Source organism: Cetorhinus maximus, unplaced genomic scaffold, assembly GCF_964194155.1.
Source record: "Cetorhinus maximus unplaced genomic scaffold, sCetMax3.hap1.1 HAP1_SCAFFOLD_3102, whole genome shotgun sequence".
In the NCBI taxonomy this organism is placed as follows: Eukaryota; Metazoa; Chordata; class Chondrichthyes; order Lamniformes; family Cetorhinidae; genus Cetorhinus; species Cetorhinus maximus.
Window position 1 is genome coordinate 18,823 of NW_027599029.1, and position 13,851 is coordinate 32,673.

The 13,851-nt window shown below is 54.5% G+C and overlaps 1 long non-coding RNA gene across 1 annotated transcript; it reads left to right on the forward strand.

Moving 5' to 3' along the window:
* Positions 1-1,593: 1,593 nt before the first annotated feature.
* LOC144677822 (uncharacterized) lies at positions 1,594-8,005 on the forward strand. The gene is made up of 3 exons (XR_013575831.1): positions 1,594-1,715; positions 7,502-7,558; positions 7,887-8,005. It is a non-coding gene; the product is annotated as an uncharacterized LOC144677822 (long non-coding RNA).
* Positions 8,006-13,851: the final 5,846 nt, after the last annotated feature.

The following is a 13,851-nucleotide window of genomic DNA, read 5'->3' on the forward strand; positions in this document are numbered from 1 at the left end:
CAGTACTGAGGGAGTGCCGCACTATCGAAGGGTCAGTACTGAGGAGGTGCCTCACTGTTGGAGGATCAGTGCTGAGGAGGTGCTGCACTGTCGGAGGGTCAGTACTGAGGGAGTACTGCACTCTCCGAGGGTCAGTACTGAGGGACCGCCGCACTGTCGGAGGGTCATTACTTAGGGAGTGCTGCACTGTCGGAGGGTCAGTACTGAGGGAGCGCTGCACTGTCAGTAGGTCAGTACTGAGGGAGTGCCGCACTGTCGGAGGTTCAGTACTGAGGGAGTGCTGCACTGTCAGAGGGTCAGTACTGAGGGAGTGCTGCACTGTTGGAGGGTCAGTACTGATGGAGTGCTGCACTGTTGGAGGGTCAGTAATGAGGAGGTGCTGCACTGTCGGAGGGTCAGTACTGAGGGAGTGCCACACTGTCAGAGGGTCAGTACTCAGTGAGCGCTGCATTGTCAGAGGGTCAGTACTGAGAGAGCGTTGCACTGTCTGAGGGTCAGTACTGAGGGAGTGCCGCACTGTCAGAGGGTCAGTACTGAGGGAGCGCTGCACTGTCAGAAGGTCAGTACCGAGGGAGCGCCGCACTGTCGGAGGGTCAGTACTGAGGGAGTGCCGCACTGTCGGAGGGTCAGTACTGAGGGAGCGCCGCACTGTCAGAGGGTCAGTACTGAGGGAGTGCCGCACTGTCGGAGGGTCAGTACTGAGGGAGTGCCGCATTGTCAGAGGGTCAGTACTGAGGGAGTGCTACACTGTCGGAGGGTCAGTACTGAGGGAGTGCCGCATTGTTGGAGGGTCAGTACTGAGGGAGTGCCGCACTGTTGAAGGGTCAGTACTGAGGAGGTGCCTCACTGTTGGAGGGTCAGTGCTGAGGAGGTGCTGCACTGTCGGTGGGTCAATACTGAGGGAGTGCTGCGCTGTCGGAGGGTCAGTACTGAGGGAGTGCTGCGCTGTCGGAGGGTCAGTACTGAGGGAGTGCCGCACTGTCGTAGGGTCCGTGCTGACGGAGTGCCGCACTGTCGGAGGGTCAGTACTGAGGGAGAGCCACACTGTCGGATCGTCAGTACTGAGGGAGTGCTGCACTGTCGGAGGGTCAGTACTGAGGAGGTGCAGCACTGTTCGAGGGTCAGTACTGTGGAGGTGCAGCACTGTTGGAGGGTCAGTACTGAGGGAGTGCTGCACTCTTGGAGAGTCAGTACTGAGGAGGTGCAGCACTGTTGGAGGGTCAGTACTGAGGAGGTGCAGCACTTTTGGAGGGTCAGTACTGAGGGAGTGCTGCACTGTTGGAGAGTCAGTACTGAGGAGGTGCAGCACTGTCGGGGGGTCAGCACTGAGGAGGTGCAGCACTGTTGGAGGGTCAGTACTGAGGAGGTGCAGCACTGTTGGAGAGTCAGTACTGAGGAGGTGCAGCACTGTCGGGGGGTCAGCACTGAGGAGGTGCAGCACTGTTGGAGGGTCAGTACTGAGGAGGTGCAGCACTGTCGGAGGGTCTCTCTTAAAAATCCTGTGTAATATTAACCATCTTTCTCACCTGTACCATTTCCTTGCTGGCCATTTAAACAGCTTTGTTTTATCGAACGTAATTCTTGCATCTGTCCTATTGCAGATCACTGAGATAATGATTGGAATCGTACAGATGGTGTTCGGTCTGCCACTGAATTATACCGAAAGTTACGTATTTGCTGTTATAATCGGGGTCCCCTGGTGGACAGGAATTTGGGTACGTTGAGTTTGATATAAAGATTGATTAATAACTCACATGAACCAGTGAGATTCATAAGAGCAGGGAGTAGGAACAGGATGAGGCCATTCAGCCCCTCGAGCCTGCAGCGACTATTCAATACGATCATCAGGTGATCTTCTACCTCAACTCCACTTTTCTGCCCGCCCCCCCCAATATCCCTTAATTCCCTCAGTGCCCAAAAATACCTCCACCTCAGTCTTGAATGTCCTCAATGACGGAGCATCCACAACCCTCTGGGGTAGAGAATTCCAAAGATTCACAACCCTCCGAGTGAAGACATTCCTCGTCTCCGTCCAAAATGACCTTCCCCTTAGCCTGAGACTGTGACCCCCCCGGCCTCAAAAACCTCTCCACCCTTCCCATTTCAGGGGCTGGCAAAACCGTTAAAAAGAAACCAGCTATGTCTGAAATAAAACCTGCTGGGAGCCCGAGAATTAGCTTTTCATTCCCACAATAAAACACAGCTCTCATTTTTCTCGATTTTCATGTTTTTTTCATGTTAACATGAGCCAAACTGGAAAAGGGTGAGCTGCAAATGAGCTGTTAAAGAGTCACTTGTGGCTCTGGAGCCATGGATTGCAGTCACTGCCCGAGTACTAGACCCTTCAGCCACGAGGATGCACAGAACCTCAGCATCCACCCTTTCAAGCCCTTTAAAAATGTTACATGTTACAGTGAGATCACATATCATGCTTCTAAACTCCAGAAAATATTGGCCCATTCTACTCAACCTTTTGTTACCACAGAGAGTGGTTGAGGCCAAAACATTGTATGTTTTGAGGAAGGAGTTGGATCTAGCTCTTGGGGTGAAAGGGATCAAAGGATATGGGGAGAAAGCGGGAGCAGGCTATTGAGTTGAATGATCAGCCATGATCGTAATGAATGGTGGAGCAGGCTCGAAGGGCCGAATGGCCTCCTCCTGCTCCTAGTTTCTATGTTTCTATGATCTTTCTTTGTGGAACAATCCTCTCAGCCCAGAAATTTATTTCCAGGAGAATATGTGATTCAGAAGTAGGGAAGTTATGTCCTGATGTTGTACAGGACACTTGTCAGACCCCACATTTTTTCTATTTATTCTTTCACGGGATGTGGGTGTCGCTGGGCTGGGCCCAGCATTTATTGCCCCTCCCTCATTGTCCCATGAGATGGTGGGGGGTGAGCTGCCTTCTTGAACCGCTGCAGTCCGTGTGGTGTAGGTACACCCACAGTGCTGTTAGGGAGGGAGTTCCAGGATTTTGTCCGTGTGGTGTAGGTATACCCACGGCGCTGTTAGAGAGGGAGTTCCAGGATTTTGACCCAGCGACAGTGAAGGAACTAAATACATACTTGTGTTCTGTCTTCACAAAGGAGGACACAATAACATTCCAGAAATGTTGGGGAACACAGGGTTTAGTGAGAGGGAGGAACTGAAAGAAATCAGTATTAGTCGGGAAATGGTGTTGGGGAAATTGATGGGATTGAAGGTCGATAAAGCCCCAGGGCCTGATAATCTACATCCCAGAGTACTTAAAGAAGCGGCCCCAGAAATCCCAAAATCCTGGAACTCCCTCCCTAACAGTGCCGTGGGTGTACCTACACCACACGGACAAAATCCTGGAACTCCCTCCCTAACAGCGCAGTGAGTGTACCTACACCACACGGACAAAATCCTGGAACTCCCTCCCTAACAGCGCCGTGAGTGTACCTACACCACACGGACAAAATCCTGGAACTCCCTCCCTAACAGCGCCGTGAGTGTACCTGCACCACACGGACAAAATCCTGTAACTCCCTCCCTAACAGCACTGATGGTCATCATCCGAGATTCTATAGACTCTGGAACAGTTCCTACAGATTGGAGGGTAGCTAATGTAACCCCACTATTTAAAAATAGAGGCAGAGAGAAAACAGGGAATTATAGACCAGTCAGCCTGATATCGGTAGTGGGGAAAATTCTAGAGTCCATTATAAAAGATTTAATAGCTGAGCACTTGGAAAACAGTGGCAGAATCGGACAGAGTCAGCATGGATTTATGAAAGGGAAATGATACTTGACAAATCTACTGGAATTTTTCGAGGTTGTAACTAGTAGAGTTGATGAGGGGGAACCAGTGGATGTGGTTTATTTGGACTTTCAGAAGGCTTTCGACAAAGTCCCACATTAGAGATTAGTGTGTAAAATGAAAGCGCATGGGATTGGGGGTAGTGTATTGAGATGGATAGAAAACTGGTTGGCAGACAGGAAACAAAGAGTAGGAATAAATGGGTCTTTTTCCGATTGGTAGGCAGTGCCTAGTGGGGTACCAAAGGGATCGGTGCTGGGACCCCAGTTATTCACAATATATATTAATGATTTAGATGAGGGAATTAAATGTAATATCTCCAAATTTGCAGATGACACAAAGCTGGATGGGAGGGTGAGCTGTGAGGAGGATGCAAAGATACTTCAGTGTGATTTGGACAAGCTGAGTGAGTGGGCAAATGCATGGCAGATGCAGTATAATGTGGATAAATGTGACGTTATCCACTTTGGTAGCAAAAACAGGAAGGCAGATTATTATCTGAATGGCTATAAATTGAGAAAGGGGAATGTGCAACGAGACCTAGGTGTCCTTGTAAACCAGTTGCTGAAGGTAAGCATGCAGGTGCAGCAGGAGGTAAAGAAGGCAAATGGTATGTTGGCCTTCATAGCCAGAGGATTCGAGTATAGGAGTAGGGATGTCTTGCTGCAATTGTACAGGGCCTTGTTGAGACCACACCTGGAAAATTGTGTGCAGTTTTGGTCTCCTTATCTGAGGAAGGATGTTCTTGCTATGGAGGGAATGCAGTGAAGGTTTACCAGACTGATTCCTGGGATGGTAGGACTAACGTATGAGGAGAGATTGAGTCGGTTAGGATTATATTCGCTGGAGTTCAGAAGAATGAAGGGGGATCTCATAGAAACCTATAAAATTCTAACAGGACGAGACAGGGTAGATGCAGGAAGGATGTTCCCGATGGTGGGGGGAGTCCAGAACCAGGGGTCACAGTCTGAGGATACGGGGTAGACCATTTAGGACTGAGATGAGGAGAAATTTCTTCACCCAGAGAGCGGTGAGCCTGTGGAATTTGCTACCACAGAAAGTAGTTGAGACCAAAACATTGTAAGTTTTCAAGAAGGAGTTAGATATAGCTCTTGGAGCGAAAGGGATCAAAGGATATGGGGAGAAAGCGGGAACAGGCTATTGAGTTGAATGATCAGCCATGATCATAATGAATGGGGGAGCAGGCTCGAAGGGCCGAATGGCCTCCTCCTGCTCCTAGTTTCTATGTTTCTATGAACGGCCGATATATTTCCAATTCAGGATGGTGAGTGACTCGGGGGCGAATTTCTAGGTGGTGGTGTTCCCATGTGTCTGCTGCCCTTGTCCTTCTAGATGGTAGTGGTCGTGGGTTTGGAAGGTGCTGTCGAAGGAGCCTTGTTGAGTTCCTGCAGTGCATCTTGTAGATGGTACACACACTGCTGCTACTGTGCGTCGGTGGTGGAGGGAGTGAATGTTTGTGGATGGAGTGCCAATCGAGCGGGGGCTGCTTTGTCCTGGACGGTGTCGAGCTTCTCGAGGGTTGTTGGAGCTGCACTCATCCAGGCAAATGTAAGAGCACTCTGCACAGTTGTGGACCCTGTTACAATAAAAAGATCATAGACGTATTGGAGAAAGTGCAGGAACAAAGCCTTACATGGATGGTAACAGAACAGAGGGATCACAGCTATCAGGAGCAACTGAACTGACTGGGGCCCTTTTTATCTCAAAAAGAGGGGACTGAGGACTGATCTGATAGAGGCTTTAAAATGACACAGAGGTGGAGTGTTTGGGTGTGGAGCGAGATGCTGCCAGACCTGCTTGGCATTTGCAGCATTTTCTGTTTTCATTTCAGATTTCCAACGTCCATGGTATTTAGCTTTTCGCTCAGGTGCAGAGGGAATGTTTTCACTTGTGTGTAGTAACCCAAAACTAGAGAGTGATAAATATAGGATAGTTACAAACACCTGGAGGGTGGTGAAGAATTTGTGTGGGGCATCCCAAAACTAGAGAGTGATAAATATAGGATAGTTACAAACACCTGGAGGGTGGTGAAGAATTTGTGTGGGGTAACCCAAAACTAGAGAGTGATAAATATAGGATAGTTACAAACACCTGGAGAGTGGTGAAGAATTTGTGTGGGGTAACCCAAAACTAGAGAGTGATAAATATAGGAGAGTTACATACACCTGGAGAGTGGTGAAGAATTTGTGTGGAGTAACCCAAAACTAGAGAGTGATAAATATAGGATAGTTACAAACACCTGGAGAGTGGTGAAGAATTTGTGTGGAGTAACCCAAAACTAGAGAGTGATAAATATAGGATAGTTACATACACCTGGAGAGTGGTGAAGAATTTGTGTGGAGTAACCCAAAACTAGAGAGTGATAAATATAGCATAGTTACAAACACCTGGAGGGTGGTGAAGAATTTGTGTGGAGTAACCCAAAACTAGAGAGTGATAAATATAGGATAGTTACAAACACCTGGAGAGTGGTGAAGAATTTGTGTGGGGTAACCCAAAACTAGAGAGTGATAAATATAGGATAGTTACATACACCTGGAGAGTGGTGAAGAATTTGTGTGGAGTAACCCAAAACTAGAGAGTGATAAATATAGGATAGTTACATACACCTGGAGAGTGGTGAAGAATTTGTGTGGGGTAACCCAAAACTAGAGAGTGATAAATATAGGATAGTTACCAACACCTGGAGAGTGGTGAAGAATTTGTGTGGGGCATCCCAAAACTAGAGAGTGATAAATATAGGATAGTTACATACACCTGGAGAGTGGTGAAGAATTTGTGTGGGGTAACCCAAAACTAGAGAGTGATAAATATAGGATAGTTACAAACACCTGGAGAGTGGTGAAGAATTTGTGTGGAGTAACCCAAAACTAGAGAGTGATAAATATAGGATAGTTACATACACCTGGAGAGTGGTGAAGAATTTGTGTGGAGTAACCCAAAACTAGAGAGTGATAAATATAGGATAGTTACCAACACCTGGAGAGTGGTGAAGAATTTGTGTGGGGCATCCCAAAACTAGAGAGTGATAAATATAGGATAGTTACATACACCTGGAGAGTGGTGAAGAATTTGTGTGGGGTAACCCAAAACTAGAGAGTGATAAATATAGGATAGTTACAAACACCTGGAGAGTGGTGAAGAATTTGTGTGGAGTAACCCAAAACTAGAGAGTGATAAATATAGGATAGTTACATACACCTGGAGAGTGGTGAAGAATTTGTGTGGAGTAACCCAAAACTAGAGAGTGATAAATATAGGATAGTTACATACACCTGGAGAGTGGTGAAGAATTTGTGTGGAGTAACCCAAAACTAGAGAGTGATAAATATAGGATAGTTACAAACACCTGGAGAGTGGTGAAGAATTTGGGACTCGCTCCCACAGCGGCGACTCGGTTAGGTTTCCCTGGCAGGAGATTAGACAAGCGTTTGAGAGAAAAGGGGATAGAAAGGCACACTGAAATGCTGATGTGAGGCAGATGGAAAGGGAGGAGAGCTGTGTGGAGAATGTAGGCCTGCACAGACTAGTCGGGCCGAATGGCCTGATTCCCTGCTTTATGTTCTATGTAAACCATAATCCTACGTTATGTATATGAACATAGGGAGGGTATTTTTACAACTGTGCATATTAATATCATCTTTACAATTACTAATGCACCCTCAAGCATTCCTTATACAATGTACTTTTTCTTCCCAGTTTATCATATCAGGATCACTGGTGGTTGACATTATAAACACATCAAATACCCACCTCGTAAGTATTTTTAACCTTTATTCTCGGGGATGTGTGCCATCACTGTTTTCTGGACACTGATTTGCCTGGGGAAGATAGTGTTTGGTGGCTTTCTTGGATCTGCGAGGTAGCAGTTTACAATACCTGGTATCTAGTTCTGAGGCTTCTGGGGCTGCAGAAGAGTCAACTGTGTTGTTGTGGGGCTGGAGTCACAAGCCCGAACTGGGAAAGTACTCTGCCGCAGAGAGGCACAGTCGGTAGCTCCTTTAACAAGGCACAGAAGCACCAGCCTGAGATGGGATTTGACAATCTTGCCACCGTTGCGTAACCCATGTTAAATTCCTTGCAGAAACAAGTCATTTTCCTGATGCACGCGGTCAGTATCGTTGCAGCTTTAATTGGTATAGGAGCTTACTTTGTCTCTCTCTACATGATGCCACCACTGAGAACCAACTTCTTCCTAGTGAGTATCTCTTCCATTGTGGGCAGATTACAGCAGCAGAAATTGCTGAGACAGACAAGGGTGGCATTCCCCCGGGATGGAGGGAACGAGGAAGTGCTCAGTAGAGAGAGAGAGAAGCAGTGCTCGGGGACAGAGAGAGGCAGTGCTCGGGGAGAGAGATGGGCAGTGCTCGGGGAGAGAGAGAGACAGTGCTCGGGGAGAGAGAGAGGCAGTCCTCGGGGAGATAGAGGCAGTTTTCGGGGAGAGAGAGAGAGGTAGTGCTCGGAGAGAGAGAGAGAGAGGCAGTGCTCGCGGTGAGAGAGAGGCAGTGCTCGGGGAGAGAGAGGCAGTTCTCGGGGAGAGAGATGGGCAGTGCTCGGGGAGAGAGAGAGGCAGTGCTCGGGGAGAGAGAGAGGCAGTGCTCGGGGAGAGAGAGGCAGTTTTCGGGGAGAGAGAGAGAGGCAGTGCTCGGGGAGAGAGAGGGGCAGTGCTCGGGGAGAGAGATAGGCAGTGCTCAGGGGATAGAGAGGGTTAGTGCCTGGGTTGGATTTTGAGAGAGGCAGTGCTCGGGGAGAGGGAGAGGCAGTGCTCGGGGAGAGAGAGAGGCAGTTCTCTGGGAGAGGGAGAGGCAGTGCTCGGGGAGAGAGAGAGGCAGTGCTCAGGGGATAGAGAGGCTGTGCTCGGGGAGAGAGAGAGTGAGGCAGTGCCCGGGGAGAGAGGGGGGCAGTGCTCGTGGAGAGAAAAAGGCAGTGCTCGGGGAGAGAGAGAGAGGCAGTGCTCGGGGAGAGAGGAGGCAGTGCTCGGGGAGAGAGAGGGACAGTGCTCGGGGAGAGAGGCAGTGCTTGGGGAGTGAGAGAGGCAGTGCTCGGGTAGAGAGGCAGTGCTCGGGGAGAGAGAGAGGCAGTGCTCGGGGAGAGAGAGAGAGGCAGTGCTCGGGGAGAGAGAGAGGCAGGACTCGGGGAGAGACAGAGAGGCAGTGCTCGGGGAGAGAGAGGGGCAGTGCTCGGGGAGAGAGGCAGTGCTCGGAAAGAGAGAGAGGCAGTGCTCGGGGAGAGAGAGGCAGTGCTCGGGGAGAGAGGCAGTGCTCGGGGAGAGAGAGAGGCAGTGCTCGGGGAGAGAGAGAGGCAGTGCTTGGGGATAGAGAGAGGCAGTGCTTGGGGAGAGAGAGAGGCAGTGCTCGGGGAGAGAGGCAGTGCTCGGGGAGAGAGAGAGAGGCAGTGCTCGGGGAGAGAGAGCGGCAGTGCTTGGGCAGAGAGAGGCAGTGCCCGGGGAGAGAGAGGCAGTACTTGGGGAGAGAGAGAGGCAGCGCTCGGGGAGAGAGAGGCAGTGCTCGGGGAGAGAGATGGGCAGTGCTCAGGGAGAGAGAGAGAAGCAGTGCTCGGGGAGATAGAGAGGCAGTGCTCGGGGAGAGAGAGGCAGTACTTGGGGAGAGAGAGAGGCAGTGCTCGGGGAGAGAGAGGGTTAGTGCCTGGGTTGGGGTTTGAGAGAGGCAGTGCTCTGGGAGAGAGAGAGGCAGTTCTCGGGGAAAGGGAGAGGCAGTGCTCGGGGAGAGAGAGAGGCAGTGCTCAGGGGATAGAGAGGCAGTGCTCGGGGAGAGAGAGGCAGTGCTCGGGGAGAGAGAGAGGCAGTGCTCGGGGAGAGGGAGAGGCAGTACTCGGGGAGAGGGAGAGGCAGTGCTCGGGGAGAGAGGGACAGGCAGTGCTCGGGGAAAGAGAGAGAGGCAGTGCCCGGGGAGAGAGAGGGGCAGTGCTCGTGGAGAGAAAGAGGCAGTGCTCGGGGATAGAGAGAGAGTCAGTGCTCGGGGAGAGAGAGAGGCAGTGCCCGGGGAGAGAGAGAGAGGCAGTGCTCGGGGAGAGAGAGAGGCAGTGCTCGGGGAGAGAGAGAGAGACAGTGCTCGGGGAGAGAGAGGGGCAGTGCTCGGGGAGAGAGGCAGTGCTCGGGGAGTGAGAGAGGCAGTGCTCGGGTAGAGAGGCAGTTCTCGGGGAGAGAGAGAGGCAGTGCTCGGGGAGAGAGAGAGAGGCAGTGCTCGGGGAGAGAGAGAGGCAGGGCTCAGGGAGAGAGAGATAGGCAGTGCTCGGGGAGAGAGAGGGGCAGTGCTCGGGGAGAGAGGCAGTGCTCGGGGAGAGAGAGAGGCAGTGCTCGGGGAGAGAGAGAGAGGCAGTGCTCGGGGAGAGAGGCAGTGCTCGGGGAGAGAGGCAGTGCTCGGGGAGAGAGAGAGGCAGTGCTCGGGAGAGAGGGGCAGAGCTCGGGGAGAGAGGCAGTGCTCGGGGAGATAGGCAGTGCTCGGGGAGAGAGAGAGGCAGTGCTCGGGGAGAGAGGCAGTACTCGGGGAGAGAGGCAGTGCTCGGGGAGAGAGAGAGAGGCAGTGCTCGGGGAGAGAGAGAGGCAGTGCCCGGGGAGAGAGAGATAGGCAGTGCTCGGGGAGAGAGAGGGGCAGTGCTCGGGGAGAGAGGCAGTGCTCGGGGAGAGAGAGAGAGGCAGCGCTCGGGGAGAGAGAGAGGCAGTGCCCGGGGAGAGAGAGAGAGGCAGTGCTCGGGGAGAGAGAGGGGCAGTGCTCGGGGAGAGAGAGAGAGGCAGTGCTCGGGGAGAGAGGAGGCAGTGCTCGGGGAGAGAGAGAGAGGCAGTGCTCGGGGAGAGAGAGAGAGGCAGTGCTCGGGGAGAGAGAGGGGCAGTGCTCGGGGAGAGAGGCAGTGCTTGGGGAGTGAGAGAGGCAGTGCTCGGGTAGAGAGGCAGTGCTCGGGGAGAGAGAGAGGCAGTGCTCGGGGAGAGAGAGAGAGGCAGTGCTCGGGGAGAGAGAGAGGCAGGACTCGGGGAGAGACAGAGAGGCAGTGCTCGGGGAGAGAGAGGGGCAGTGCTCGGGGAGAGAGGCAGTGCTCGGAAAGAGAGAGAGGCAGTGCTCGGGGAGAGAGAGGCAGTGCTCGGGGAGAGAGAGAGGCAGTGCTCGGGGAGAGAGAGAGGCAGTGCTTGGGGATAGAGAGAGGCAGTGCTTGGGGAGAGAGAGAGGCAGTGCTCGGGGAGAGAGGCAGTGCTCGGGGAGAGAGAGAGAGGCAGTGCTCGGGGAGAGAGAGAGAGGCAGTGCTCGGGGAGAGAGAGAGGCAGTGCCCGGGGAGAGAGAGGCAGTACTTGGGGAGAGAGAGAGGCAGCGCTCGGGGAGAGAGAGGCAGTGCTCGGGGAGAGAGATGGGCAGTGCTCAGGGAGAGAGAGAGAAGCAGTGCTCAGGGAGATAGAGAGGCAGTGCTCGGGGAGAGAGAGAGAGGCAGTGCTCGGGGAGAGAGAGAGGCAGTGCCCGGGGAGAGAGAGAGAGGCAGTGCTCGGGGAGAGAGAGGGGCAGTGCTCGGGGAGAGAGAGAGAGGCAGTGCTCGGGGAGAGAGGAGGCAGTGCTCGGGGAGAGAGAGAGAGGCAGTGCTCGGGGAGAGAGAGAGAGGCAGTACTCGGGGAGAGAGAGGGGCAGTGCTCGGGGAGAGAAGCAGTGCTTGGGGAGTGAGAGAGGCAGTGCTCGGGTAGAGAGGCAGTGCTCGGGGAGAGAGAGAGGCAGTGCTCGGGGAGAGAGAGAGAGGCAGTGCTCGGGGAGAGAGAGAGGCAGGACTCGGGGAGAGACAGAGAGGCAGTGCTCGGGGAGAGAGAGGGGCAGTGCTCGGGGAGAGAGGCAGTGCTCGGAAAGAGAGAGAGGCAGTGCTCGGGGAGAGAGAGGCAGTGCTCGGGGAGAGAGGCAGTGCTCGGGGAGAGAGAGAGGCAGTGCTCGGGGAGAGAGAGAGGCAGTGCTTGGGGATAGAGAGAGGCAGTGCTTGGGGAGAGAGAGAGGCAGTGCTCGGGGAGAGAGGCAGTGCTCGGGGAGAGAGAGAGAGGCAGTGCTCGGGGAGAGAGAGAGAGGCAGTGCTCGGGGAGAGAGAGAGGCAGTGCCCGGGGAGAGAGAGGCAGTACTTGGGGAGAGAGAGAGGCAGCGCTCGGGGAGAGAGAGGCAGTGCTCGGGGAGAGAGATGGGCAGTGCTCAGGGAGAGAGAGAGAAGCAGTGCTCGGGGAGATAGAGAGGCAGTGCTCGGGGAGAGAGAGAGAGGCAGTGCTCGGGGAGCGAGAGTGAGGCAGTGCTCGGGGAGAGAGAGGGGCAGTGCTCGGGGCGAGAGGCAGTGCTCGGGGAGAGAGAGAGGCAGTGCTCGGGGAGAGAGAGAGGCAGTGCTCGGGGAGAGAGAGAGGCAGTGCTCGGTGAGAGAGAGAGGCAGTGCTCGGGTAGAGAGAGAGGCAGTGCTCGGGGAGAGAGGCAGTGCTCGGGGAGAGTGGCACTGCTCGTGGAGAGAGGGAGGCAGTGCTCTGGGAGAGAGAGGCAGTGCTCGGGGAGAGAGAGAGGCAGTACTCGGGGAGAGTGAGGCAGTGCTCGGGGAGAGAGAGTGGCAGTGCTCGGGGAGAGAGATAGAGGCAGTGCTTTTGGAGAGAGAGCGGCAGTGCTCGGGGAGTGTGAAGCAGTGCTCGGGGAGAGAGGCAGTGCTCGGGGAGAGCGAGGCAGTGCTCGGGGAGAGAGAGGCAGTGCTCGGGGAGAGAGAGGGGCAGTGCTCGGGGAGAGAGAGAGGCAGTGCTCGGGGAGAGAGAGGCAGTGCTCGGGGAGAGAGAGGCAGTTCTCGGGGAGAGAGAGAGGCAGTGCTCGGGGAGAGAGAGAGGCAGTGCTCAGGGGATAGAGAGGCAGTGCTCAGGGGAGAGAGAGGCAGTTCTCGGGGAGAGAGGGGCAGTGCTCGGGGAGAGAGAGAGGCAGTGCTCGGGGAGAGAGAGGGGCAGTGCTCGGGGCGAGAGAGAGGCAGTGCTCGGGGAGAGAGGCAGTGCTCGGGGAGAGTGGCACTGCTCGTGGAGAGAGGGAGGCAGTGCTCTGGGAGAGAGAGGCAGTGCTCGGGGAGAGAGAGAGGCAGTACTCGGGGAGAGTGAGGCAGTGCTCGGGGAGAGAGAGGGGCAGTGCTCGGGGAGAGAGAGAGAGGCAGTCCTTGGGGAGAGAGAGAGGCAGTGCTCGGGGAGTGTGAAGCAGTGCTCGGGGAGAGAGGCAGTGCTCGGGCAGAGCGAGGCAGTGCTCGGGGAGAGCGAGGCAGTGCTCGGGGAGAGAGAGGGGCAGTGCTCGGGGAGAGAGAGGGGCAGTGCTCGGGGAGAGAGAGAGGCAGTGCTCGGGGAGAGAGAGGCAGTGCTCGGGGAGAGAGAGGCAGTGCTCGGGGAGAGAGGCAGTGCTCGGGGAGAGAGGCAGTGCTCGGGGAGAGTGGCACTGCTCGTGGAGAGAGGGAGGCAGTGCTCTGGGAGAGAGAGGCAGTGCTCGGGGGGAGAGAGAGGCAGTACTCGGGGAGAGTGAGGCAGTGCTCGGGGAGAGAGAGGGGCAGTGCTCAGGGAGAGAGAGAGGCAGTGCTTTTGGAGAGAGAGAGGCAGTGCTCGGGGAGTGTGAAGCAGTGCTCGGGGAGAGAGGCAGTGCTCGGGGAGAGCGAGGCAGTGCTCGGGGAGAGAGAGGCAGTGCTCGGGGAGAGAGAGGGGCAGTGCTCGGGGAGAGAGAGAGGCAGTGCTCGGGGAGAGAGAGGCAGTTCTCGGGGAGAGAGAGAGGCAGTGCTCGGGGAGAGAGAGAGGCAGTGCTCAGGGGATAGAGAGGCAGTGCTCGGGGAGAGAGAGGCAGTGCTCGGGGAGAGAGGGGCAGTGCTCGGGGAGAGAGAGAGGCAGTGCTCGGGGCGAGAGAGAGGCAGTGCTCGGGGAGAGAGGGGGCAGTGCTCAGGGAGAGAGAGGCAGTGCTCGGGGAGAGAGAGAGGCAGTGCTCGGGGAGAGAGAGAGGCAGTGCTCGGGGAGAGAGAGGGGCAGTGCTCGGGGAGACAGAGAGGCAGTGCTCGGGAGAGAGAGAGGAGTGCTCGAGAGAGAGAGGCAG